Genomic DNA, 25,108 nt, shown 5'->3' with positions numbered 1-25,108 from the left:
TTGCAAGGCAAATTTTCTATGGCAGCCAAATTATAGGGGCAACTAAGACAATTTTGCCACATTTCCTTTTATTTCATATCCCCTACAAGCTTCTTACAATTGCCAATACATTACATGTGCAGCGACAGACAAGATGGAATACAGATAGTATCATAATGTACTTTATCCTTTAATTGGAAAATGGAGCTCTGTGGTGTTACGCTAAGAGGTAAAATGGTAGTAAAGAAATCATGGGGAGATATTGAAAATGAGTTAACAGTCTATGTTGTTCTATGGAAACATTTGAAATCAAGGCGTTCAGTAACGCCGACCAAAGGGACAAGCTGACATGAAGATTCAGTTTAGCCCGAATCTACCTTTCTAAGCATTTTCATTAAATTTTAGCTGATGGGCAAGTCCACCAGATGTGGAACAATGAGCCCACTTCTTCGCAGTCACGGAAAACAAAGATTAGATTGAGAAGGAAACATTTTCGCCAGTCAGACAGGAGTTAGATATCATTTTGTAGGACCGATATACATGTGAACATGTGAAATTATTTTCCTATCTTCCTCCGTTATTTACATATCGGTGCCGTTATATTTGGTGCCAGATATGTAAATAAGCCCCTGAACTGTCAATGGGGCATTTCTATCTAGCTAAATGGCAAGGGGGTGTGATTTCCTCGATCTTACACTATCCAATCGGCTAGGGAAAGTGTCAGGGTGGCATGCGCTGTGTTCCCTCCCGCGAAAATACAGACGGGCTGGTGGTTCTGAAGCGCTCTCTCAATCTATGTGTGTTCTCGCGGGAGGGTACACAGCGCAAGCCGCCCTGACACTGTCCGTAGCTGATTGGACAGTGTCAGAGCGAAGACATCACGCCCCCTTGCCATTTAGTTAGCTAGAAACACACTGTTGACTGTTCAGGGGCTTATTTACATGTCAGGCGCCAAATATAACGGCACCAATATGTAAATAAAGGAGGAAATTAGAAAAATTATTTCAAGTGAGACAGTGTTTGTGAAGCCCTGACTGTTACATGCTGCACACAGCTGCACATGTATGGGCAGGTGAAAGGTTCTCTTTAAAGCTATGTTTTGCCTAAAAGGCAGATACCGCTGGCAGACTTGGGGTCTTTGTTAGGCCCCTAGTTGCCATGATAAACCATCAACACCTCTGGGCACTTATGGGCAGACAGAGGGGGAGATACCTGCCTCTGTCAAGCTCCATAGATTCTGTGGTCGCTATTAACCATGACATCTAAGGAGCAGCTCCTTTTTTGTCAATCGCAGCTTGGCTCCTGCAGTTGATGACACGGAACAGGTCCTGTGTCGGCGCGATTATCATGATGTCTTAGAACCTTTAATTAAGACAGTTAATGACGTACAGTACACGTATGTCATGTTGCCATAAAGAGTTAAGCAAAGCAGTCCTCATCACACCTGTTACTGTTTCTATTGGAAAAATCATTAAGTAAATGAAAACTCCATCACTGGTACCCATGAGGAATTATAGCTTTCTACAATAAGCCTTCATGTGACAAGAAATTGTTATAGCAGTGATTGATTCCATTTCTTAAATACTATTTCAGGAGCAGCAGGCGGCTGTGAGAGTCAATATAAACAGCTTGAGCATAGCTTCATACAAATATATCTCAAGTCACTGTGAGCTTTTTCTTTTACATTTATTTCTATTTTGCTGTTTCATTTGGAGCGGTTAATATCACCACGTCTTGTTTTTTTTAATACTAAAGTAATAAAACTTATTAAGCAGGTAAAATTACTCTGAGATTCTGGGGGGGGGGGGTGCTGTTTATATTGACAGGGTGCACACCAACTATGGGATACTGGACAGAATAAAAAGGTTTAGGCTTTAAAGTGGGTTGGTCAGATATTTAATGTTGCCTTGTCTAAGAGCAACATAAAGAGGTGATAGTCACACTGAGTTCCGCATAGTCACTTATCAGTTAATGTTTCATAGTTTAAGAGTATTTAGGACATATACTTGAGGCCCGCGACTGGCGCTCCATGCTTTAGGCCAAGTATATACATATAGTCCAGAGAAATTGGGTTGAATCCAGCACGGACAGTTAATTAAAATGGAAGAAATAATTCCAAGTTTAATTGGCCAGTATGTTTGGCAGGTTAAAATCAGGAATAAGGAGCACGGTGTGACATCCTGATGTTGTGGGGAAAAAATTGTGGTAGTGGTAGATAGAAAGCCTACGCGTTTCAGACGCTCCAAGCGTCCTTAATCATGGCTTTATGCACAGTAAGACGGAGAAAAGTGTCAATAAGCGGTTGGAGGGCAGGGAGGAGTGCAAACGTTTTAATATTCTTGGACTCAACTTGCCGTACCATTAAGTTTGACTGTAAATTCTCCTAAACTACATAACATTACCTCAGTGTGTCGGTCACTTCTTTATGCTGCCCTCAGACAGGGCCCTGGGCAGCATAAATATGTGACAGATCTGGGGGCATGTGAAGATAAATACAGAGCTTGGATTTATTGGTAGAATGCAAGTTATACCCAAGTGAATGTGCTAGGAACTACCCAGACTTTATTTTCAGTCTGTAAACAGGAACCTTTTTTTTTATGTTCTGCAAGTATGTATTTTTCATACATATGTTCACGTATGTACAGCATTTACAATTTACATATATAATTAATCTACATAAAATGTGGAGTAATTTTACTTATCTTTGTCTGATCTTGAAAGTACCAGTATGTATTATAACCCAAAGCTGCATTAACATTCTGCAAACTGCAGAGCTGAAAGCTTCCGCCAGTCATTGCATTCAAAGAAGTGTTTTTACACAAGGCACTGTACAGTAATCGGATGTATGAAAACGAACAATCCCCCTGCATTATAGGATCACGGCTACACTGTTAGAGACGTGTCTATCAGGAAGCTTCTTGTCTGTTACTTATAATAACTATCAGAATTGTAAATGCAGCTCTGGACTATAGAACAGGCTGTAACTCAGGGTCAGTAAAGGATAGGTGATGCAATGTATTTACAAAGACATACACATAAGAGTGTGATGTGGCCACCATTTATCACCGCAAACTCAGACATTCAGCCTAACATGCATGTAAGGTGCTGTGAATGAGGCAGAGGGAATAACTGCCTGACATTTTATCCACAGCTAATATGAGGCGGAAGTGGGGGAACAAATACCCATGAGATGGAAGCCTGGACTTTTTATCTTCCATTTTATATATTATTCTCAAAGTTTTAAAACGACTGATTCACTTATGTAACACTTTAACCTTTGTTCTTCTTTTTAGATGTCTCACCGCAAGCTAAAAAGATATTTCCTCTTTCTTAGACAGACTATGAATCTGCTCGCATAGCTAAAATATATGATGATTACAGTTATAACAAAACATGTGATATAAAATGATATAATGTGATATAATGTGACATAATGTACACGTGTTCTTTTATGATGACTCCAGGATAAAATCCCTTGTGATTTAGAGAAGGAGACATGGTCAATATTGATTGGATAGACTGAAGGCCACAGCCCCTCTTATGTGATTGGAGGGGGAGACATAAACAACACCCCTTTTAACCCGTTAGTGACCGGCCCATAGTCTTTTTACGTCGGTCACTAACGGGCCTTATTCTGATGCCATAGACTTTTTATGTCGCGGCATCGGAATAAGTAAACAGAGCAGGGAGCCGTCAAATCTCCCTGCTCTCAGTTGCCAGAGGCAGCTGAGGGCTGGGGGCGTCCCTGCTCTGCCGGGTGAGATTGATATTAGTATCGATCTCACCCGTTTAACACCTCAGATGCAGTGCTCAATAGCGAGCACCGCATCTGAGTGGTTTTGGAGAGAGGGAGGGAGCTCCCTCTCTCTCCCACCGACACCCGGCGATACGATCGCCGAGTGTCTGTGTCTCCAATGGCAGCCGGCGGCCTAATAAAGGCCCCCATGTCTGCCTGTAATGAATGCCTGCTAGGTCATGCCACAGGCATGACCTAGCAGATGCCTGTCCGTTTTAAATGGACAGGCAGTAATACACTGCAATACAGAAGTATTGCAGTGTATTATAATAGCGATCGGAGGATCGCATAGTGAAGTCCCCTAGTGGGACTAGTAAAAAAGTAAAAAAAAAGTTTAATAAAGTTACTAAAAAAAAATGTGAAAAAAAATGAAAAACCCACTTTTTCCCCTTACAAACTGCTTTACTATTAAAAAACCAAAATAAAGTAAAAAAGTTACACATATTTGGTATCGCCGCGTCCATAACGACCCCGACTATAAAGCTATTACATTACTTAACCCGCACGGTGAACGCCGTAAAAAAATGTAATAAAAAACTACGGAAAAATGGCTGTTTTCTGTGAATCCTGACTTTAAAAAAATGTGATTAAAAAGTGATCAAAAAGTCGCATCTACTCCAAAATGGTACCAATAAAAACTACAAGTCATCCCCGAAAAAAAAAAAGCCCTCATACAACCCCATCGGCGAAAAAATAAAAACGTTACGGCTCTTCAAATATGGAGACACAAAAAACAAATAATTTTGAAAAAAAAGCGTTTTTACTGTGTAAAAGTAGTAAAACATACAAAAACTATACAAATTTGGTATCGTTGCAATCGTAACAACCCGCTGAATAAAGTTATTGTGTTATTTATACCACACGGTAAACGGCGTAGATTTAGGACGCAAAAAAGAGTGGCGAAATTTCAGATTTTTTTCTATTCCCCCCAAAAAAAAGTTAATAAAAGTTAATCAATAAATAATATGTGCCTCAAAATGGTGCTATTAAAAAATACAACTTGTCCCGCAAAGAACAAGACCTTATACAGCTATGTCGACGCAAAAATAAAAAAGTTATAGCTGTTGGAATGCGACGATGGAATAACGTAAAAAATAGCTTGGTCATTAAGGTCCAAAATAGGCTGGTCATTAAGGGGTTAATGATATATAATATATGTATTGTTTGCTAGTAAACTAGAGAAACTGATTGCACTTACAAAATGTGTGAAGTGTGTAGTTTCTCTCCGATGCATCGTCAAGCTCTCCCACATATTTGAAACCAGATAAGAGACTACGAGGTCCAGTTGATGACCTGCCTAAATTGATGACCCTAGCACCGACTAGAGTAGAAACACAAGGATGTTTACCAGCCATAAATACACTAGGGTGTCAGGGAAAACTTAAATCTTATGTGCATAGCCAACTTTAGCTGGCCAAGGCAGACAATACTTGTAATAGGCGTGCAAAATGAATTTTGTTGTCAAAGAAGCTGTTGTTTTATTAGTATTTTCTTTGTTAGTTCTCTTAAATGGCGTGTATGATGGCATATATATATATATATATATATATATATATTTATATATATACATATACAGATATATATTCTTTGTACAATTAAATGGATACTGTGTTTGAACAGTTGATAATGCTGGTGTACAATGAGTGCTTTCCTTAAAGAGGCTCTGTCACCAGATTTTGCAACCCCTATCTCCTATTGCAGCAGATCGGCGCTGCAATGTAGATAAGAGTAACGATTTTTTTTCTCGCTGTGACGTCACTTCCTGCCCCAGGTCCTGCATCGTGTCGGACGAGCGAGGACATATCAGCACCAGGCGACAGAGGCTACATCGACTTACCTGCAAACGCCGATGCTGCTGCAGAATCAACTGTAGCCTCTGTCGCCTGGTGCCGATGTGTCCTCGCTCGTCCGACACGATGCAGGACCTGGGGCAGGAAGTGACGTCACAGCGTGAGCTCTCGAGAACACGCTGTGTGTCTGTGCACTGCCAGAAGCTGGGTGTTAACGAAGAGAAGTGGATGATGCTGATTCGTCAGCATCATACACTTCTATTCACAACGCCCAGCTAGTAAAAGAAGTAAAAACGCCCAGATGTACATACACAATACACGCCCACTTGGACATAACTTTAAACACGCCCAGTTGTACTTAAGAAAGCCTCATTTACATAAATATAAAAATGGTCATAACTTGGCCAAAAATGCTCGTTTTTGGAAAAAAAAAACGTTACTCTTATCTACATTGCAGCGCCGATCTGCTGCAATAGGAGATAGGGGTTGCAAAATCTGGTGACAGAGCCTCTTTAATGTCCCTGTTAATGGAATGGGGTGAATTTTTTTTTTTACTGTACACAATTGGTGAGGAAGGTTAGGAAGATGGGGGGCAATTAAATGAATGATTGTTTATTGAACTTTAGTGCCTAAGCTGGGGGGTGGTGGGGTATTCTGAAACCTATGTGGTGGGCACCAGCAGAGCTTGTCCCACCACTGTATGTTTCTATATATGTTTAAAGTAAAAGGATGCACATAGTTACTTTTGTAAAATCGTGCATTAACCCCTTCCTGCACCCCTCCCAACTCGTCCCGCAAAAAGCAAGCCCTCACAAAGCTACATCGACAGAAGGAATAAAAATGGTATGGCTCCTAGAATGAGGAGACCAAAAAAATATATAAACTTTCTAAAAAAAAATTAATTGGGTTATATTGTGCAAAAGTAGTAAAAAAAAATCCTCAAACTATATACATTTGTTATCACCGTAATCATTTTTTGCAGAGGGAATAAAGTTATGTTATTTATAACTTTTTTTCTATCTGCCCAAAAAATTAATAACAGTTAATATTTACCCCAAAATTGTGCCATTAGAACTTATCTTGCAAAAATCAAGCCCTCATACGTCTACGTCGATAAAAAATAAATAAAAAGTTTTGGCTTTCATAATGTGGAGATGAAAAAAGAAAGAAAATGGCTGGTTCCTTAAAGCCCAAACTAGCCTGCATCCTTAAGGGGTTAAATTTTAGTCCTCAAGTACCAATCTGAAGTCACAGACGTAACTTGAAGCTTCTGTTCCCCCAATGCAACATCTGTACCTGGGTCTACCACCTAACATGTATAATTTATAATACTGGTCTCTTACGTGGCAGAGATGCCTTAGGGCCACCTCAGGCACCACGGCCTGGGTGAGACTGCTACCTCTTTCTTACATAAAGTAGTATAGGAAGCTTTTTGTTAGAAATTCTGCCTTATGATGACAGAAATATCTGAAAGGCATTGACTTAACAATAAGTGATAATCAGTTATGTGCAATTCTAGTCTATGTTCTTAGTAGTATTAAGAATAAATTCTGGTAATTCTATGATGATCACAAGTAATATATTAGTAACTTTCAGCATGCTGTGATTTTATGATGTATGCCTCAGAAAGACAAATGACTAGTTCCCGAAAGACATGAAAGAATTATGCATCACAATTATGCACAATTATGCAGATTTTATATTAAGTCATTTTTTTGACCGGTTGTATGGTAACTGGTTCATTAAAATCATATTAAATTATGTGTCACTTGAAAAGTTTAATTAAATCATCACTGCATATGGCAGAATATAATAAAAAGAGTCTATGTAATTTCCCAATCTAATTAAACAAATGTCATTCTTGTTTTTTATATAAGACTAGCAGAGTTACCCGGCTATTTGTTTGTTGTTTGCGCGTGTGGTTAGCCTGGAGACGGGCTTGGGTCCGTTCAGAGGTTACAGCAGCTCGGCCAGCACCCATGTGCTTTGCTGCAGGAGTCTTTCGTTCAAGTGCAGGGTTCCTTTTACTCCATGACTGGTCTGAAATGGGTTCAATTTATGAGAATGCTGAAATCTAGTACAGGTAGAGTGTAATATAGGTACAGTCCGTTCACGGCGAGTAAAGAAAGATGGCTTGATTGTTAAGGAAACCTGGTGTAAAACAAAAATGTCAGTTTTTTTTATGGGGACCTGGTGTAAAACCATGTGTATGTCAGTGAGGCTAAGGGTATGTTCACACGTAGTCAACAAAAACGTCTGAAAATCCAGAGCTGTTTTCAAGGGAAAACAGACCCTGCTTTTCAGACGTTTTTTTACCAACTAGCATTTTTCGCAGCGTTTTCACGCCGTTTTCGCTGCGTTTTTTACGTCCGTTTTTGGAGCTGTTTTCATTGGAGTCTATGAGAAAACAGCTCCAAAAACGTCCAAAGAAGTGTCCTGCACTTCTTTTGACGAGGCTGTATTTTTACGCGTCGTCGTTTGACAGCTGTCAAACGACGACGCGTAAATAACAGGTCGTCTGCACAGTACGTCGGCAAACCCATTCAAATGAATGGGCAGATGTTTGCCGACGTATTATAGCCCTATTTCCAGACGTAAAACGAGGCAAAATACGCCTCGTATACGTCTGAAATTTGGCCGTGTGAACATACCCTAAGAATGAAGAAATTCATCATATACCCACATATATAAATGCCTTCAACACAGTAAGGCAGTATATTCTGTATGGCTACCTCAGTTCTCTGTTCCTGGTTATTTATCACATCTTTTATATAACTTTATTCTATGTCCTCAAACTATTCTATATGTTATTTCCGTTGTCCCCGGTCCAACTCGCCGGATCACAGTGGAGGGCAAGTGCGCTGATGGGGGGAGTGGCCTACGCACCCTTCATCCACTGTCTTCGTTCGGGGCTGTATGTGGGAGGCGCTGTCAGACATCGCTGCCTCACATCCTCCCCGTTGACGTGGTTCCGGAAGTGGGGAGGCGGCCATATTTGTACCCCCTGTCTGATGCCGTCTTTCTCCTTCCGTTGTAAACCGGTGGTTCCAGACCCGGAACACATGGGTCAGGTAGTATATAGGAGGTGGTCCCGCCAGAATGATGCCACCCCCCAGACGAAGGCATTCGCCAAAACACGCGCCGGGTGTTGGCGTCTTCTCTGTACAAGACCATGACCTCGAGTATGTATGTTACCTTCAACAGGTGTTTGTGTTATATGCTTTTGGTCTTATGTTATTTTGCCCTTCAGTTAATGGGCTACACAGTTCTCAGCTTAACATTTGATTTACACACAGTCTGTTAGTATGTGGCTATAGGCTGTGCTACCTGCATCTCGCAGCACTTTATATTTGGCTACTATTGCTATTAACATTAAGCACCTGCTATACACCTTATGCGGTTTGGCTGTCCCTCCTGGACTCCAATTCACATATGTGCCTGTATCTTGACATTACCCATAAGCATGCTCGTTATACGTGTTTTCTTTGGTCTTGCATAGTTCTTAGCATAGCATTCTCATTGTGTGACTCATCTTTTTATTCTGTTGTGTCTATCTGTAATAAAATGTATATTTTTTTATTCAAGCATTTTGTGCCAGAGTTGATCATTTTTCTAGTCTGTAGGTCTCTCCACAGTGTAATATAGGTACAGTCCGTTCACGGTGAGCAAAGAAAGATGGCTGGATTGTTAAGGAAACCTGGTGTTAAACAAAAATGTATTTTTTTTATGGGGACCTGGTATAAAACCGTGTGTTTGTCAGTGAGGCTAAGAATGAAGAACCTGCAAGCTTATATTGGCTAATATGGGTCATCCGATGTGATATGGAGAAGGCCTAGAATACGGGTCATCTGATGTGATATAGAGGAGTACCCTTGATGTGGAAACCAGTGGTGCCAGTGATATGGAAGAGGACATTTTAAATGGAAGCCAATAGTGCCATATTTGTGTTAGGCAACGTCTGTTCCTTTAAGATCGCATTAACTACTGGTCGAGCTTTTGGGCAGTTCTGTTTTTACTTTGAGCCTATTTCTCTTCACTGTCTTTCTTCCTATTAGAGGTAAGGGTGGAGTATTTATACCTGGCTTCCTCCACTTGTTCTTTGCTTGTGATTTACTTGTCCTCAGATGTTTTGATCAAGCTTCTAACAATACCCTTGTAAAGGATCTGCCAGGCACAGCTTCGGGGTTAACTCCCAGAACTAATCAGTCAGCACCTGAGAATACATCCCTGAGACTGACTCCTGCTTCCACCATTCAGGCTGGCAGGCTTAGGAGTGGGAGAGCCTATCGTAACCTGGCCAGACTCAGCTAGCTCCCGCCCTCGGTCTATTTAAGCCTGCCCTTCCTGTCCCTCGGTGCTTGTGATTCTTTCCTTGTGGTTTCCCGGCCCAGCAACAGCTCCTGCTATTTTTGATCCTGCTCCATACAGACCCTGGCTTACCGACTACTCTTCTGCTTTTCGTTTTGTACCTCGCACACTCCTGGCTTGACTCGGCTCGTTCACCACTCTGGTTGCTCACGGTGTTGCCGTGGGCAACGGCCCCTTTTCCTTGCTTGTGTTCCTTTGTATGTTTGTCGTGTTTGTCATGCACTTACTGAGCGCAGGGACCGCTGCCCAGTTGTACCCCGTCGCTAGGGCGGGTCGTTGCAAGTAGGCAGGGACAGAGTGGCGGGTAGATTAGGGCTCACTTGTCCGTCTCCCTACCCCCTGCCATTACATAATCACAAGCAACTGCGTTCGTTGCCCATTCCCCAGAGACCTTGGACACATATCTCCATGGATTTTATCACGATTTGCCTCCATCCCAAGGCAAGTCGGTGGTGTGGGTGGTGGTGGACCGCTTCAGTAAGATGTGCCACTTTGTGCCCCTCAAGAAACTACCCAACGCCAAAACGTTGGCTACCTTGTTTGTCAAACACATCCTGCGTCTCCATGGGGTCCCTGTCAATATTGTTTCGGACAGAGGGGTACAATTTGTTCCATTGTTTTGGAGAGCCTTCTGTATGAAGTTGGGGATTGATCTGTCCTTCTCCTCTGCCTTCCATCCTGAAACCAATGGCCAAACGGAGAGGACTAATCAATCTCTAGAACAATACTTAAGGTGTTTTGTCTCTGACTGTCAATTTGATTGGGTCTTTTTCATTCCCCTCGTCCAATTTTCCCTTAATAACCGGGTCAGTAACTCGTCAGGGGTCTCTCCTTATTTTTGTAATTTTGGGTTTAATCCACGGTTCTCCTCCGTTTCACCTGGTAGTTCCAACAATCCCGAGGTAGAGGTCGTTCATCGGGAACTGTGCACAGTCTGGGCCCAGGTTCAGAAAAACCTAGAGGTGTCCCAGAGCGTACAAAAAACTCAGGCTGATAAAAAACGTTCTGCTAACCCCCTGTTTATGGTCGGGGATCTGGTGTGGTTGTCGTCTAGGAACTTGCGTCTCAAGGTTCCGTCCAAGAAGTTTGCTCCCCGGTTTATTGGGCCGTATAATGTCATTGAGGTCCTCAATCCTGTCTCCTTCCGGCTGCAGTTGCCCCCGTCTTTTCGTATACACGACGTGTTTCATGCCTCCCTCCTCAAACGCTGCTCCCCGTCCTTGGCTCTCTCGAGGAGACCTCCTGTTCCCGTCCTCACCCCTGAGGGGGTGGAATTCGAGGTGGCCAGGATTGTGGACAGCAAGATGGTCCAAGGCTCCCTCCAGTACCTGGTCCATTGGAGAGGATACGGGCCCGAGGAGAGGACTTGGGTACCCGCCCGGGATGTTCACGCTGGGGTATTGGTCAGGAGGTTCCACCTGCGTTTCCCCAGTAAGCCAGGTCCACTTAGAAAGGGTCCGGTGGCCCCTCATAAAAGGGGGGGTACTGTAAAGGATCTGCCAGGCACAGCTTCGGGGTTAACTCCCAGAACTAATCAGTCAGCACCTGAGAATACATCCCTGAGACTGACTCCTGCTTCCACCATTCAGGCTGGCAGGCTTAGGAGTGGGAGAGCCTATCGTAACCTGGCCAGACTCAGCTAGCTCCCGCCCTCGGTCTATTTAAGCCTGCCCTTCCTGTCCCTCGGTGCTTGTGATTCTTTCCTTGTGGTTTCCTGGCCCAGCTACAGCTCCTGCTATTTTTAATCCTGCTCCATACAGACCCTGGCTTACCGACTACTCTTCTGCTTTTAGTTTTGTACCTCGCACACTCCTGGCTTGACTCGGCTCGTTCACCACTCTGGTTGCTCACGGTGTTGCCGTGGGCAACGGCCCCTTTTCCTTGCTTGTGTTCCTTTGTATGTTTGTCGTGTTTGTCGTGCACTTACTGAGCGCAGGGACCGCCGCCCAGTTGTACCCCGTCGCCTAGGGCGGGTCGTTGCAAGTAGGCAGGGACAGAGTGGCGGGTAGATTAGGGCTCACTTGTCCGTCTCCCTACCCCCTGCCATTACAACCCTATACCTCTGACTTCTGAACTTCTTGGAAACTGACCTCGGCTTGTCTCTGGATAACACCTTGTTTACTGATTTGGAATATCTGCTCCCAGCCAGTTTTGACCTCTGCTATACCTGATATCCACCTGCTTTCTGATTTGTATTTTCTGTTTACCCTCTGGCTGTCTGGTTATCCTGTTCAGGTTTGCCTGCATTGCACCTGTCTAACATATTCAACACTGAACTCTGCTAAAACAACCTGAGTTCTATGAAGCAAAAACCATCCTGCCTTGCGGTCGGCTCTGGCGAAAACCATAGAGTATCATTAGATCCGTTGATCAGAGATGAGACGAATTTGAGGTTGCGGATTCATTTGCATGCTCACTCCCGGCACTCTCCTGCAGCCTTTGGGGAATCCCATTACAATTTGCTTTTGTATTGCAATTTTTGTGAATATATGGCAAGGACGGTAGGCCCTAGAGAGTCGAAACCCAGTGTAAAACCTTCGAAAGCGCCTCAAGAACAGACAACACAAATACATTTTTATGTACTTATCTATCTATCTATCTATCTATCTATCTATCTATCTATCTATCTATCTATCTATCTACAGAAATACAAAAATAGGCAGCACACCATAGATGAAGTGAAAAAAGAAGGGTACTTTATTGGCCCCAAGTGCGACGTTTCAGCTCTATCCACTAGAGCCTTTCTCAAGGCTTGAGAAAGGCTCTAGTGGATAGAGCTGAAACGTCGCACTTGGGGCCAATAAAGTACCCTTCTTTTTTCACTTCATCTATGGTGTGCTGCCTATTTTTGTATGTCTGTGGATATTGAGAGCTTGGTCGGTTCTCTGGGATTTGCACCCATCTTTTCTTATTCACCGGTGCTGCTGGATTTTTCTTTTTTTGGATTTTTCTTTTTTTGGCTCTATCTATCTATCTATCTATCTATCTATCTATCTATCTATCTATCTATCTATCTATCTATCTATCTATCTATCTATCTATCTGTAAAGGATCTGCCAGGCACAACTTCTGTGTATACGCCCATAGGTAATCAGTCTGCACCTGAGTCTATGCCTTTGAGACTGAGTCCATCTTCCACCACTCAGGATGGCAGGCTTAGGAGTGGGAGAGCCTATCGCAGCCTGGCCAGACGGAGCTAGCTCCCGCCCTCTGTCTATTTATACCTGCCTTTCCTGTTCCTCCTTTGCTTGTGATTCTTCTCGTGTGGTTTCCTGGCCCAGCTACAGCTTCTATCTATTTGATCTTGCTCCATACTGACCCCGGCTTACTGACTACTCTCCTGCTCTGCGTTTGGTACCTCGTTCTCTCCTGGTTTGACTTGGCTCGTTCACCACTCTTGTTGCTCACGGTGTTGCCGTGGGCAACTGCCCCTTTTCCCTTAGCTTTGTGTACCCTTGTCTGTTTGTCTCGTGCACTTACTGAGCATAGGGACCGCCGCCCAGTTGTACCCCGTCGCCTAGGGTGGGTTGTTGCAAGTAGGCAGGGACAGAGTGGCGGGTAGATTAGGGCTCACTTGTCCGTTTCCCTACCCCCATCATTACATAATCACAAGCCCATATACCTAGTCTACCCTGGTCTCTGACACTACTATGGACCCCCTTGAGACCCTGGCCCAGCAAATGCAGGGTCTCTCCCTACAGGTCCAGGCCCTGGCTCAGAGGGTCAACACAGCATGACGCTGCCATGGTAGTACCCCTCACCTCACCTCTTGAACCCCACCTCAAGTTGCCTGACCGGTTCTCAGGGGACCGGAGGACTTTTCTCTCCTTTCGGGAGAGTTGTAGGCTCTATTTTCGTCTAAAGCCCCACTCCTCAGGTTCTGAGAGCCAGCGGGTGGGTATAATTATGTCCCGTCTCCAGGAAGGGCCCCAAGAATGGGCCTTCTCCTTGGCTCCAGACGCCCCTGAACTTTCCTCCGTTGACCATTTCTTTTCTGCTCTCGGACTCATTTATGACGAGACTGATAGGACTGCCTTTGCCGAGAGTCAGCTGGTGACCTTACGTCAGGGTAAGAGACCTGTGGAGGAGTATTGCTCTGACTTTAGGAAGTGGTGCGTAGCTTCTCGGTGGAATGACCCTGCCTTAAGGTGCCAGTTTAGGTTGGGTCTGTCGAACGCCCTGAAAGACCTGCTAGTTAGCTATCCCTGTTCTGACTCCTTAGACCAGGTTATGGCTTTAGCGGTACGACTTGACCGACATCTCAGGGAACGACAACTTGAACGGTTTTGTGTTTTCCCCTCTGACTCCCCCATGATGCCTCCCGAGGTCCCGTTGCTTCGCTCTTCCACGGAAGACTCGGAGGTACCTATGCAACTCGTGTACCCCCGACAACAAAGAGAGTTCCGCAGGAAGAATGGTCTCTGCTTCTATTGTGGGGATGACAAACATCAAGTGAACACCTGTCCTAGGCGTAAGAATAAGCAGCCGGAAAACTTCCGCGCCTAAGTGATCATCGGGGAGGTCACTTGGGCGCACAGGTATTTCCCGTAAATATGAAACGTAATAAAATCTTGCTTCCCTTTCAGGTCTCTTTTGGTGGTAGGTCTGCTACCGGCAGTGCCTTCGTGGATTCAGGGTCTTCTACTAATATCATGTCTGTGGAATTTGCTATGTCTCTAGCTATGCCTTTGATTGATTTGCCTAAACCTGTCCCGGTAGTGGGTATCGACTCCACTCCTCTTGCTAATGGTTATTTTACACAGCATACCCCTGTTTTTGAACTCCTTGTTGGCTCCATGCATTTGGAGCAGTGCTCTGTACTGGTGATGCAGGGATTATCGTCCGATTTGGTTTTAGGCCTTCCCTGGTTGCAGTTGCATAATCCCACGTTTGATTGAAATACTGGGGAGCTTACCAAATGGGGTAATGAATGCTTGACGTCATGTTTTTCTGTTAATTATATTTCTCCCCCTGATGAGGTGAACACGCTACCTGAGTTTGTTCAGGACTTCGCTGATGTTTTCTCTAAGGAGGCCTCCAAAGTGTTACCTCCTCATAGAGAATACGATTGCGCTATCGAATTGGTACCAGGAGCTAAGCTCCCTAAGGGTAGGATATTTAATCTTTCTTGCCCCGAACATGAAGCCATGAGAGAGTATATCCAGGAATGCCTGGCCAAGGGTTACATTCGCCCCTCTACTTCTCCGGTAGGTGCTGGCTTCTTCTTCGTAGGGAAGAAGGATGGTGGTCTTAGGCCATGCATTTACTACCGTAACTTGAATAAGGTCACGGTAAGGAACCAGTATCCCCTTCCTTTGATTCCTGATCTCTTTAATCAGGTTCAAGGGGCCCAATGGCTCTCTAAGTTTGATCTACGGGGGGCGTATAACCTTATCCGCATCAAAGAGGGGGATGAGTGGAAGACTGCGTTTAACACGCCCGAAGGTCACTTCGAATACCTCGTCATGCCCTTTGGGTTGTGTAATGCTCCTGCGGTCTTCCAGAATTTCATAAATGAGATTTTAAGAGATTACCTGGGGGTATTTCTTGTAGTGTACCTTGATGAAATACTGGTGTTTGGGCGCACAGGTATTTCCCGTTAATGTGAAACGCAATAAAATTTTGCTTCCCTTTCAGGTCTCGTTTGCTGGCCGGTCTGCCACGGGCAGTGCTTTCGTGGATTCTGGCTCATCTGCTAATATCATGTCTGTGGAATTTGCTATGTCTCTAAAGATGCCTTTTATTGATTTACCTTATCCTATCCCTGTAGTAGGTATCGACTCAACCCCCCTTGCTAATGGTTATTTTACTCAGCATACTCCTGTTTTTGAACTCCTGGTTGGCTCCATGCATTTGGAGCAGTGCTCTGTACTGGTGATGCAGGGATTATCGTCTGATCTGGTATTAGGTCTTCCCTGGTTGCAGTTGCATAATCCCACGTTTGATTGGAATACTGGGGAGCTTACTAAATGGGGTAATGAATGTCTTATGTCATGTCTTTCTGTTAACTCTATTTCTCCCCGGGAGGAGGTAAACACGCTTCCTGAGTTTGTTCAGGACTTCGCCGATGTGTTTTCTAAGGAGGCCTCCGAGGTGTTGCCCCCCCATAGAGATTACGATTGCGCCATCGATTTGGTGCCTGGTGCCAAGCTTCCTAAGGGTAGGATATTTAATCTTTCATGTCCTGAACGTGAAGCTATGAGGGTGTATATCCAAGAATGCCTGGCCAAGGGTTTCATTCGCCCCTCGACTTCTCCTGTAGGTGCTGGCTTCTTCTTCGTGGGGAAGAAGGATGGTGGTCTTAGGCCGTGCATTGATTATCGTAACCTGAATAAGGTCACCGTAAGGAACCAGTACCCACTTCCTTTGATTCCGGATCTTTTTAATCAGGTTCAGGGAGCCCAATGGTTTTCTAAGTTCGATCTACGGGGGGCATATAACCTTATCCGCATCAAAGAGGGGGATGAGTGGAAAACTGCGTTCAACACACCCGAGGGTCATTTCGAATACCTGGTCATGCCCTTTGGGTTGTGTAATGCCCCTGCTGTCTTCCAGAATTTTATTAATGAAATCCTGAGAGATTACCTGGGTAATTTTCTTGTTGTGTACCTTGATGACATACTGGTGTTTTCCAAGGACTGGTCCTCCCACATTGAGCATGTCAGGAAGGTGCTCCAGGTCCTTCAGGAAAACAAACTGTTTGCGAAAACCGAAAAATGTGTGTTTGGGGTACAGGAGATACCATTTTTGGGTCAAATCCTCACTCCTCATGAATTCCGCATGGACCCCGCCAAGGTCCAGGCTGTGGCGGAATGGGTCCAACCTGCCTCCCTGAAGGCGTTACAGTGTTTCTTGGGGTTCGCTAATTATTACAGAAGATTTATTGCTAAGTTCTCGGTCATCGCTAAGCCTCTTACGGACCTCACTCGCAAAGGTGCTGATCTCCTCCACTGGCCTCCTGAGGCTGTCCAGGCTTTTGAGGTCCTTAAAAAGTGTTTTATCTCGGCCCCGGTGCTGGTTCAGCCCAACCAAATGGAGCCATTTATCGTGGAAGTTGACGCATCCGAGGTGGGAGTGGGGGCTGTCTTGTCCCAGGGTACCAGGTCCCTCACCCATCTCCGCCCCTGTGCCTACTTCTCCAGGAAGTTTCGCCCACTGAGAGTAACTATGATATTGGCAACCGCAAACTCTTAGCCATTAAATGGGCATTTGAAGAGTGGCGCCACTTCCTGGAGGGGGCTAGGCACCAGATAACGGTCCTTACCGACCACAAGAATCTGGTTTTCCTAGAATCTGCCCGGAGGCTAAACCCGAGACAAGCTCGATGGGCGCTATTTTTTACCAGATTCAACTTTTTGGTTACCTATAGGGCTGGGTCTAATAATATTAAGGCTGATGCACTGTCGCGTAGCTTCATGGCCAGCCCTCCTTCGGAGGAAGATCCTGCTTGTATTTTGCCTCCTTGTATAATCATTTCTTCTATTGATTCTGATTTAGTCTCTGAGATTGCGGCTGATCAAGGTTCAGCTCCCGGGAACCTTCCTGAGGACAAGCTGTTTGTTCCCCTGCAATTCCGGCTAAGGGCACTATCTGGTCATCCAGGCGTCCTGGGTACCAAACACCTCATTGCCAGAAACTATTGGTGGCCTGGGTTGCCTAAAGACGTTAAGGCCTACGTCGCCGCTTGTGAGGTTTGTGCTAGGTCCAAGACTCCCAGGTCCCGACCAGCGGGCTTACTACGTTCTTTGCCCATTCCCCAGAGACCTTGGACCCATATCTCCATGGATTTTATCACCGATTTGCCTCCATCTCAAGGCAAGTCGGTGGTGTGGGTTGTAGTAGACCGCTTCAGTAAGATGTGCCACTTTGTGCCCCTCAAGAAACTACCCAATGCCAAGACGTTAGCTACCTTGTTCGTCAAACACATCCTGCGTCTCTATGGGGTCCCTGTCAATATTGTTTCGGACAGAGGGGTACAATTTGTTTCATTGTTTTGGAGAGCCTTCTGTAAAAAGTTGGAGATTGATCTGTCCTTCTCCTCTGCCTTCCATCCTGAAACTAATGGCCAAACGGAGAGGACTAATCAGTCTCTAGAACAATATTTAAGGTGTTTTATCTCTGACTGTCAATATGATTGGGTCTCATTCATTCCCCTCGCCGAATTTTCCCTTAATAACCGGGTCAGTAATTCGTCAGGGGTCTCTCCCTTTTTCTGTAATTTTGGGTTTAATCCACGGTTCTCCTCCGCTTCACCTGGTAGTTCCAACAATCCCGAGGTAGATGTCGTTCATCGGGAACTGTGCACAGTCTGGGCCCAGGTTCAGAAGAACCTAGAGGCGTCCCAGAGCGTACAAAAAACTCAGGCTGATAGAAGACGTTCTGCTAACCCCTTGTTTATGGTCGGGGATCTGGTGTGGTTATCGTCTAGGAACTTGCGCCTTAAGGTCCCGTCCAAGAAATTTGCTCCCCAGTTTATTTTGCCGTATAAGGTCATTGAAGTCCTCAATCCTGTCTCCTTCCGACTGGAGTTGCCCCCATCGTTTCGAATACACGACGTGTTTCATGCCTCCCTCCTTAAACGCTGCTCCCCGTCCTTGGCTCCCTCGAGGAAACCTCCTGTTCCCGTTCTCACCCCTGAGGGGGTGTAAATCGAGGTGGCCAAGATTGTGGACAGCAAGATGGTCCAAGGCTCCCTCCAGTACCTGGTCCATTGGAGAGTATACGGGCCTGAGGAGAGGACTTGGGTACCCGCCCGGGATGTTCACGCTGGGGTATTGGTCAGGAGGTTCCACCTTCGTTTCCCCAATAAACCAGGTCCACTTAGAAAGGGTCCGGTGGCCCCTCATAAAAGGGGGGGTACTGTAAAGGATCTGCCAGGCACAACTTCTGTGTATACGCCCATAGGTAATCAGTCTGCACCTGAGTCTATGCCTCTGAGACTGACTCCATCTTCCACCACTCAGGATGTTAGGCTTAGGAGTGGGAGAGCCTATCGCAGCCTGGCCAGATGGAGCTAGCTCCCGCCCTCTTACTATTTATACCTGCCTTTCCTGTTCCTCCTTTGCTTGTGATTCTTCTCGTGTGGTTTCCTGGCCCAGCTACAGCTTCTTTCTATTTGATCCTGCTCCATACTGACCCCGGCTTACTGACTACTCTCCTGCTCTGCGTTTGGTACCTCGTTTTCTCCTGGTTTGACTTGGCTCGTTCACCACTCTTGTTGCTCACGGTGTTGCCGTGGGCAACTGCCCCTTTTCCCTTAGCTTTGTGTACCCTTGTCTGTTTGTCTCGTGCACTTACTGAGCGTAGGGACCGCCGCCCAGTTGTACCCCGTCGCCTATGGCGGGTCGTTGCAAGTAGGCAGGGACAGAGTGGCGGGTAGATTAGGGCTCACTTGTCCGTTTCCCTACCCCCATCATTACACTATCTATCTATCTATCTATCTATCTATCTATCTATCTATCTATCTATCTATCTATCTATCTATCTATCTATCTATCTATCTATCTATCTATCTATCTACAGTATCTATCTATATATGTGTGTGTGTATATATATATATATATATATATATATATATATATATATATACACTGTACGTATAACACTTAACACTAAAATTGAGGTAACACTAAAATTGATAGAGCTGTGGCTCTCCAGCTGTTTACTACTAAAATTACAAGCAAGCCCTGGCAGCTGGAGAGTCACAGGTTGGTGACCACTGCTTTAGATGATGCTCAACCACTACACAGCAGCAATCCTCCCTGCCGCTGTGTATTGACTTAGCTGCAGTGATGATTTGCTTGTAAACCCACATGATCGCTGCAGACAATCACTGGTCTCAGTGGATATGTGGCACAGAATTGCTGAGGCTGGTGCTTGGCTGCAGCGATCTTGTGGGTATACGGGCACATCATCGTTGTAGCTATGTCAATAAACAGCACAGGCAAGGAACAGAAGCAGCCTCGCTGGAACGATGGGGATCTGTGATGGGAGTAATGGCTTTTTTTTTTTTTTTTTTGGCATCCCTCCTACCTTGGCCAATTTTTAAAATAACTTGGAGAACCCCTTTAAGCTCTTTGTAATTTTTAAAGGATAAAGCTAACCTCTCAGATTTGTATTTTTTTAATGCTCTTTTTTTGTCTTTATTGCCTATCAGTGCGATGGGGGGACCGGAATGTATATAAGCGAGTGTACTCACATACTGCAGTGAGTAGACTGCTAATAATTTTTGGTCCCCACATAACCCCTTTAAAGTGTACCTATCACTATTTTAGAGATTCCAATTATTAACCATTTCCCATCTGACAACTTTATGCTCATTTTAAATGTTTGTAAAAGAGGCATACTAGAGACATTGAGGCAGATTTACTAATACTAACTTTTAGACAGTGAGACAAGGCAGTCAGAAGCTGTGCCAAATTTATCAAAGTGGTGCATGCTGTATGATAAATTTGCTAGACTTGTTAGACACTTTTCTCTTCCTTATACATTTTTGGTGCACCATGTCGTATTTATGCCATACCCTCTTTTAGCTAGACCATTTATCTTTCATGCTTAACCACGCCCCACTACTCCACGGAGCAATAACTGCCTAAAGCAGTTAATAAATGTGACACACAGCATGTACGCCAGAATTCAGTGTTAGGCTATGTTCACACGCTTAACAAAAAACGTCTGTAAAAGACGGAGCTGTTTTCAAGGGAAAACAGCCTCTGATTTTCAGCCGTTTTTTTATGCATCAAGCGTTTTTTACGGCCGTTTTTGGAGCTGTTTTTCTATTGAGACAATCAAAAACGGCTCGAAAGATGGCTCAAGAAGTGACATGCACTTCTTTTTTACAGGGCGTATTTTTACGCGCAGTTTTTACAAACAGTCGTGTAAAAAAAAACACCCCGTGGGAACGAAACGCCATATTTCCCATTTAAATCAATTGGCAGATGTTAGGAGGTGTACAGACCTGTATTCTCATCTGTTTTTCGGGGCTTTTACGGCCCGAAAAACGGCTGAAAATAGGCCGTGTGAACATACCCTTAATTTAAACCAGAATTCTGGCCCATTTTGAATAGTAAATCTGCCTCATTGTATCATGTGATGAGTGCTAAAGACCTTTCAAGCTTTACAGTGCAGTAGGCTGAATTATTGAACTGACAACTAACAAGAAGACAATTTCATTACTGAATATCTAAATTTGATCAAAAGCTGAATACGTTAAAAAAGGCAATTTGTAGTGTTTGATTTCAGGTTCACTGCCAAATTAATCTTTTTAGTGTTGATTCTGGCTCTCAGTTAACTGGCTAAAGGGATGTATTCGCTTAATGAGATTGCCTGCTTGTATCAGTTACATTCTGATCCTTTAATTAAATAAAAATCAAGGAAGCTTAACAGAATGAACAGCTCAATCATTTTTTCATATACTGTATCTCAGTATGTGCTAATCTAATGTGAGAGATCTACAATATTTATTTGATTCTATAATTCATTATGTTAACCCATTCTCACCCATTGACTGTGAGAGCGGCATTTTCACTTTTCACAAACCTACACACTATTACGGCATGGTGATGGTGCGGGCACAGTTCACCAGCGGGTGCCGGCTGTAACTAACAGCTGACATGCTGCTATAACAACCTGGTGCAGAGATAACTCGATCCCGGACGCTTAAGTCTTTACTTGCCACAGTGAATAGCGAACAGAGTATCTTAGGAGTTTAACAGAGAGAGGGGACTCCCTCTGTCACTCCATCATCGTCCCTGCGATGTGTAGCGTGGTGCTGATAGGTTGTCATGGCGGCCAGGGACCTAACAAAGGCCCTGGAATCTGCCATGTGTATGTACCTATTATATTTATATAAATATAAAAGTTAATATAATAAATATTAATCAATATGTAAAAACTATCCTAAAACTGTACCTCATGCGGCTACGTTGACCGGAAAGAGAATTGATATGGCTCTTGGAATGCGGTGATGAAAACATATTGCTGCATCATGAACACCAAAATATGCAACATCCCTAACGGGTTAATGATATATGTTGCATTTGACTCTTTCAATGACAGAGAACATTTTGCTGTTTTGAACCACCTTGATTTAATCATCTGTAACTTCTATTTTATTTTATTTTTTTGCTGCATGGTCACATGTTTTATCTTAGTTTTTTGGGGGGAATACATTTGGGGGATAGACATTTTTGCAGGTATATGATTAAATAATGCCAGCTCCAAAATACATAGTTATATATATATAGTTACATAGTACGGTTGAAAAAACACACATGTCCATCAGGTTCAACCAAAGGAAGGGAAAAGGGATGGGAAAAATATAAAGTAACAATCAAAGAACCTCATACAACAATATTCACATGTTCCTAGATACATAAATTCCTTAATACACCCACGTTACATACAAAATAATTGTCCCCATATAAAACATCTAACAGATTAATGCCAGCCACATGCCTTCCGATATATGCTGCGCAGGTGGGCGTGACGACGTCACTGGATCACACCAGCCTACGTAAGGATCCAGTCGGCGTTGTAAAGCCGCTACCTTCGTCTCGGGAACGGGGCCTAGGTGAGTATAAAGGTTTTGTTTTATTTGTTAAGGAGGCACTGTCTACAAACGGGTGATGGGGGGCTGTATGGCGATGTCTACAAGGGGGTTGTGGGGGACTGTATGGCGCTGTCTACACGTGGGAGGTGGGGGGCTGTATGGCACTTTCTACAAGAGAGAAGTGAGGGCACTATCTACAAGGGGGAGGTGGCGGGCACTATCTACAAGGGAGAGGTGGGGGCACTGTCTACAAGGGGGAGGTGGTGGGCACTGTCTACGAGGGGGAGGTGGGTGGCTGTATGGCAAAATCTACAAAGGGCACTATCTACAAGGGGGGCTGTGTGTGCTACCCAGGGGAGTGGGGACATTATACTGTGTAGGGGCCCAACAGGGGGTAATATACTGTGTGTGTCACTTAGGGGGCATTATATTGTGTGGGCACACTTAGAGGACAAAATACTGTGTCCTTAAAGGTGTTATAATATATTATATTATTAAATAATATTATTAAATATTATTAAATATTATTATTATACTGTAAACGGCAGCTATTGGGGGCATTATACTGTATGAGGTGCACTAAAGGGGCATTATACTGTGTGGCGGCAATATACTTTGTGGGAGCACTTAGGGGACAATATACCGTGTGGGGGGTACTAAAGCGGGTATTATTCTGTGTGGGGGCACTAAAAAGGGCATTCTACTCTGGGGAGGCATTATACTTTTTTATGGGGCATTTTGTTTATGATGGGGTGGGGCACATAAACAAAATTTTGCATTGGGCGCCATCTATACTAAGGCCAGCTCTGAATACAGAGCCCAGACCTGAACCCCTAAACTAATACAGAAAGATAAAGAGGAGACCCCTAGTGGTTGGCAGGGATATATTAACAATGAAAAATAATGTGCCTAGGCACAAAAGGTCCCAATTTCCCAACCACCATCGAATATAATGTCAGTTAAAATATAACTTTTATTAATGTATCAAAATAGAGACAAACAACAAGTAAGGGTTAAAATGGTTTTCAAAGGACGGCTAGTGTGTGTCATAGAGGATTTTGAAAGTGTATCCAGCACGTCGCTGAACACAGTGAGAGAAGCTGACTCGGCAGCTGCAGACTGCCGTAGGCTAGTACAGTCCCACACGAGTGAAGAGAGATACCAGGCCGTCGATGAATATTAAAATGGCGATAGCCCCCCCGACATGTTTCGCTGCACAAGCAGCGTCCTCAGGGGATAATTCGGGGCTACATTAGCATATTACCAGTTATATTTTAACTGACATTATATTCGATGGTGGTTGGGAAATTGGGACCTTTTGTGCCTAAACGAATACAGACCCCAGACCCTAAACTAATACGGACCCCAGACCAGTCCCCTTAAATACAGACCCCGGATGCCTTAAACTTTTACTGGCCCTAGACCAGACCCCCTAAATACATACCACAGACTCTTTAAACTAATCCATCCCTCTTCTACTTACATAGCAGCTCAGTCTTCTCTATGGAGTCTTGCTGCTGTACTAGGACCTGAGGTCATGTCTCTAAACAGTAACAAGAACTGCAAACATAAGATCATGTGACCTTATGTCTGCAGGTCCTTTTGCAGGAGATACACAATGCAGTTCTTGCACGGTTCTTGCCGTGATGTGCGGCAAAATCGCTACAAAACTGCAATGTACTTTGGGCGGCCATGGGGCCCCCGGGAGCGCTGGGCCAGGACGGCTGCCCAAAACGCTCCTATGATGATCTTCCATTGGCCACAGTGGCGGATTATCATTAGGGCGTTTCGGGCGGTCGCCCGGGGCCCAAGGCTCCCAGGGGGCCCAAGGCTCCCAGGGGGCCCATGACCGCCCGAACCCCCTCATGCCCAGTGGCGTCGCTAGCACCGGAGGGAGCCCCGGTGCCAGGACCGCACCTGTCAGGCGAGGGGAGCTTCACTTCTACTTAGCAGCCGTGGTCTGTGCTGCTTTAGAAGCTCCCCCTCCAGCCCCCCTTCCCTGCTCTAAACATCTCTCCTCTGCTGCTAGCTGTCGGGACATGGGGGAGGGGAGACTGTCGGCGGGCTCTGTGCTGTGAGCAGGAGAAGAGCTGCAGTGAAGACATAAAAGGTAAGTGCATGTGTGTTTAATGTCCATATTCATGTATGTTTAATGTCCATATTCATGTATGTTTAATGTCCATATTCATGTATGTTTAATGTCCATATTCATGTATGTTTAATGTCCATATTCATGTGTGTTTAATGTCGATATTCATGTATGTTTAATGTCCATATTCATGTATGTTTAATGTCCATATTCATGTGTGTTTAATGTCCATATTCATGTATGTTTAATGTCCATATTCATGTGTTTACAAGGTGTACTTTGTGTATAATGTGCATAGTCGTGTGTACTTTGTGTACTATGCATACTTTGTGTATAATGTGCCTACTTTGTGTACTTTGTGCATAATGTGTGTACTTTGTGTACTGTGCGTACTTTGTGCATAATGTGCGTACTTTGTACTGTGCGTACTTTGTGCATAATGTGTGTACTGTGCGTACTTTGTGCATAATGTGTGTACTGTGCGTACTTTGTGCGTACTTTGTGCATAATGTGCGTACTTTGTGCATAATGTGCTT

The 25,108-nt window shown here is 44.4% G+C and overlaps 1 protein-coding gene across 6 annotated transcripts in view; it reads right to left on the bottom strand.

Annotated features, from left to right (window-relative positions):
* Positions 1 to 25,108, bottom strand: part of PDE1C (phosphodiesterase 1C) — an 851,320-nt gene that overhangs the window by 302,846 nt on the left and 523,366 nt on the right. The window lies entirely within an intron of this gene.

Source organism: Rhinoderma darwinii, chromosome 5 (assembly GCF_050947455.1).
Source record: "Rhinoderma darwinii isolate aRhiDar2 chromosome 5, aRhiDar2.hap1, whole genome shotgun sequence".
Taxonomy (NCBI): Eukaryota; Metazoa; Chordata; class Amphibia; order Anura; family Rhinodermatidae; genus Rhinoderma; species Rhinoderma darwinii.
This window is presented reverse-complemented; position numbering and strand designations above follow the sequence as displayed.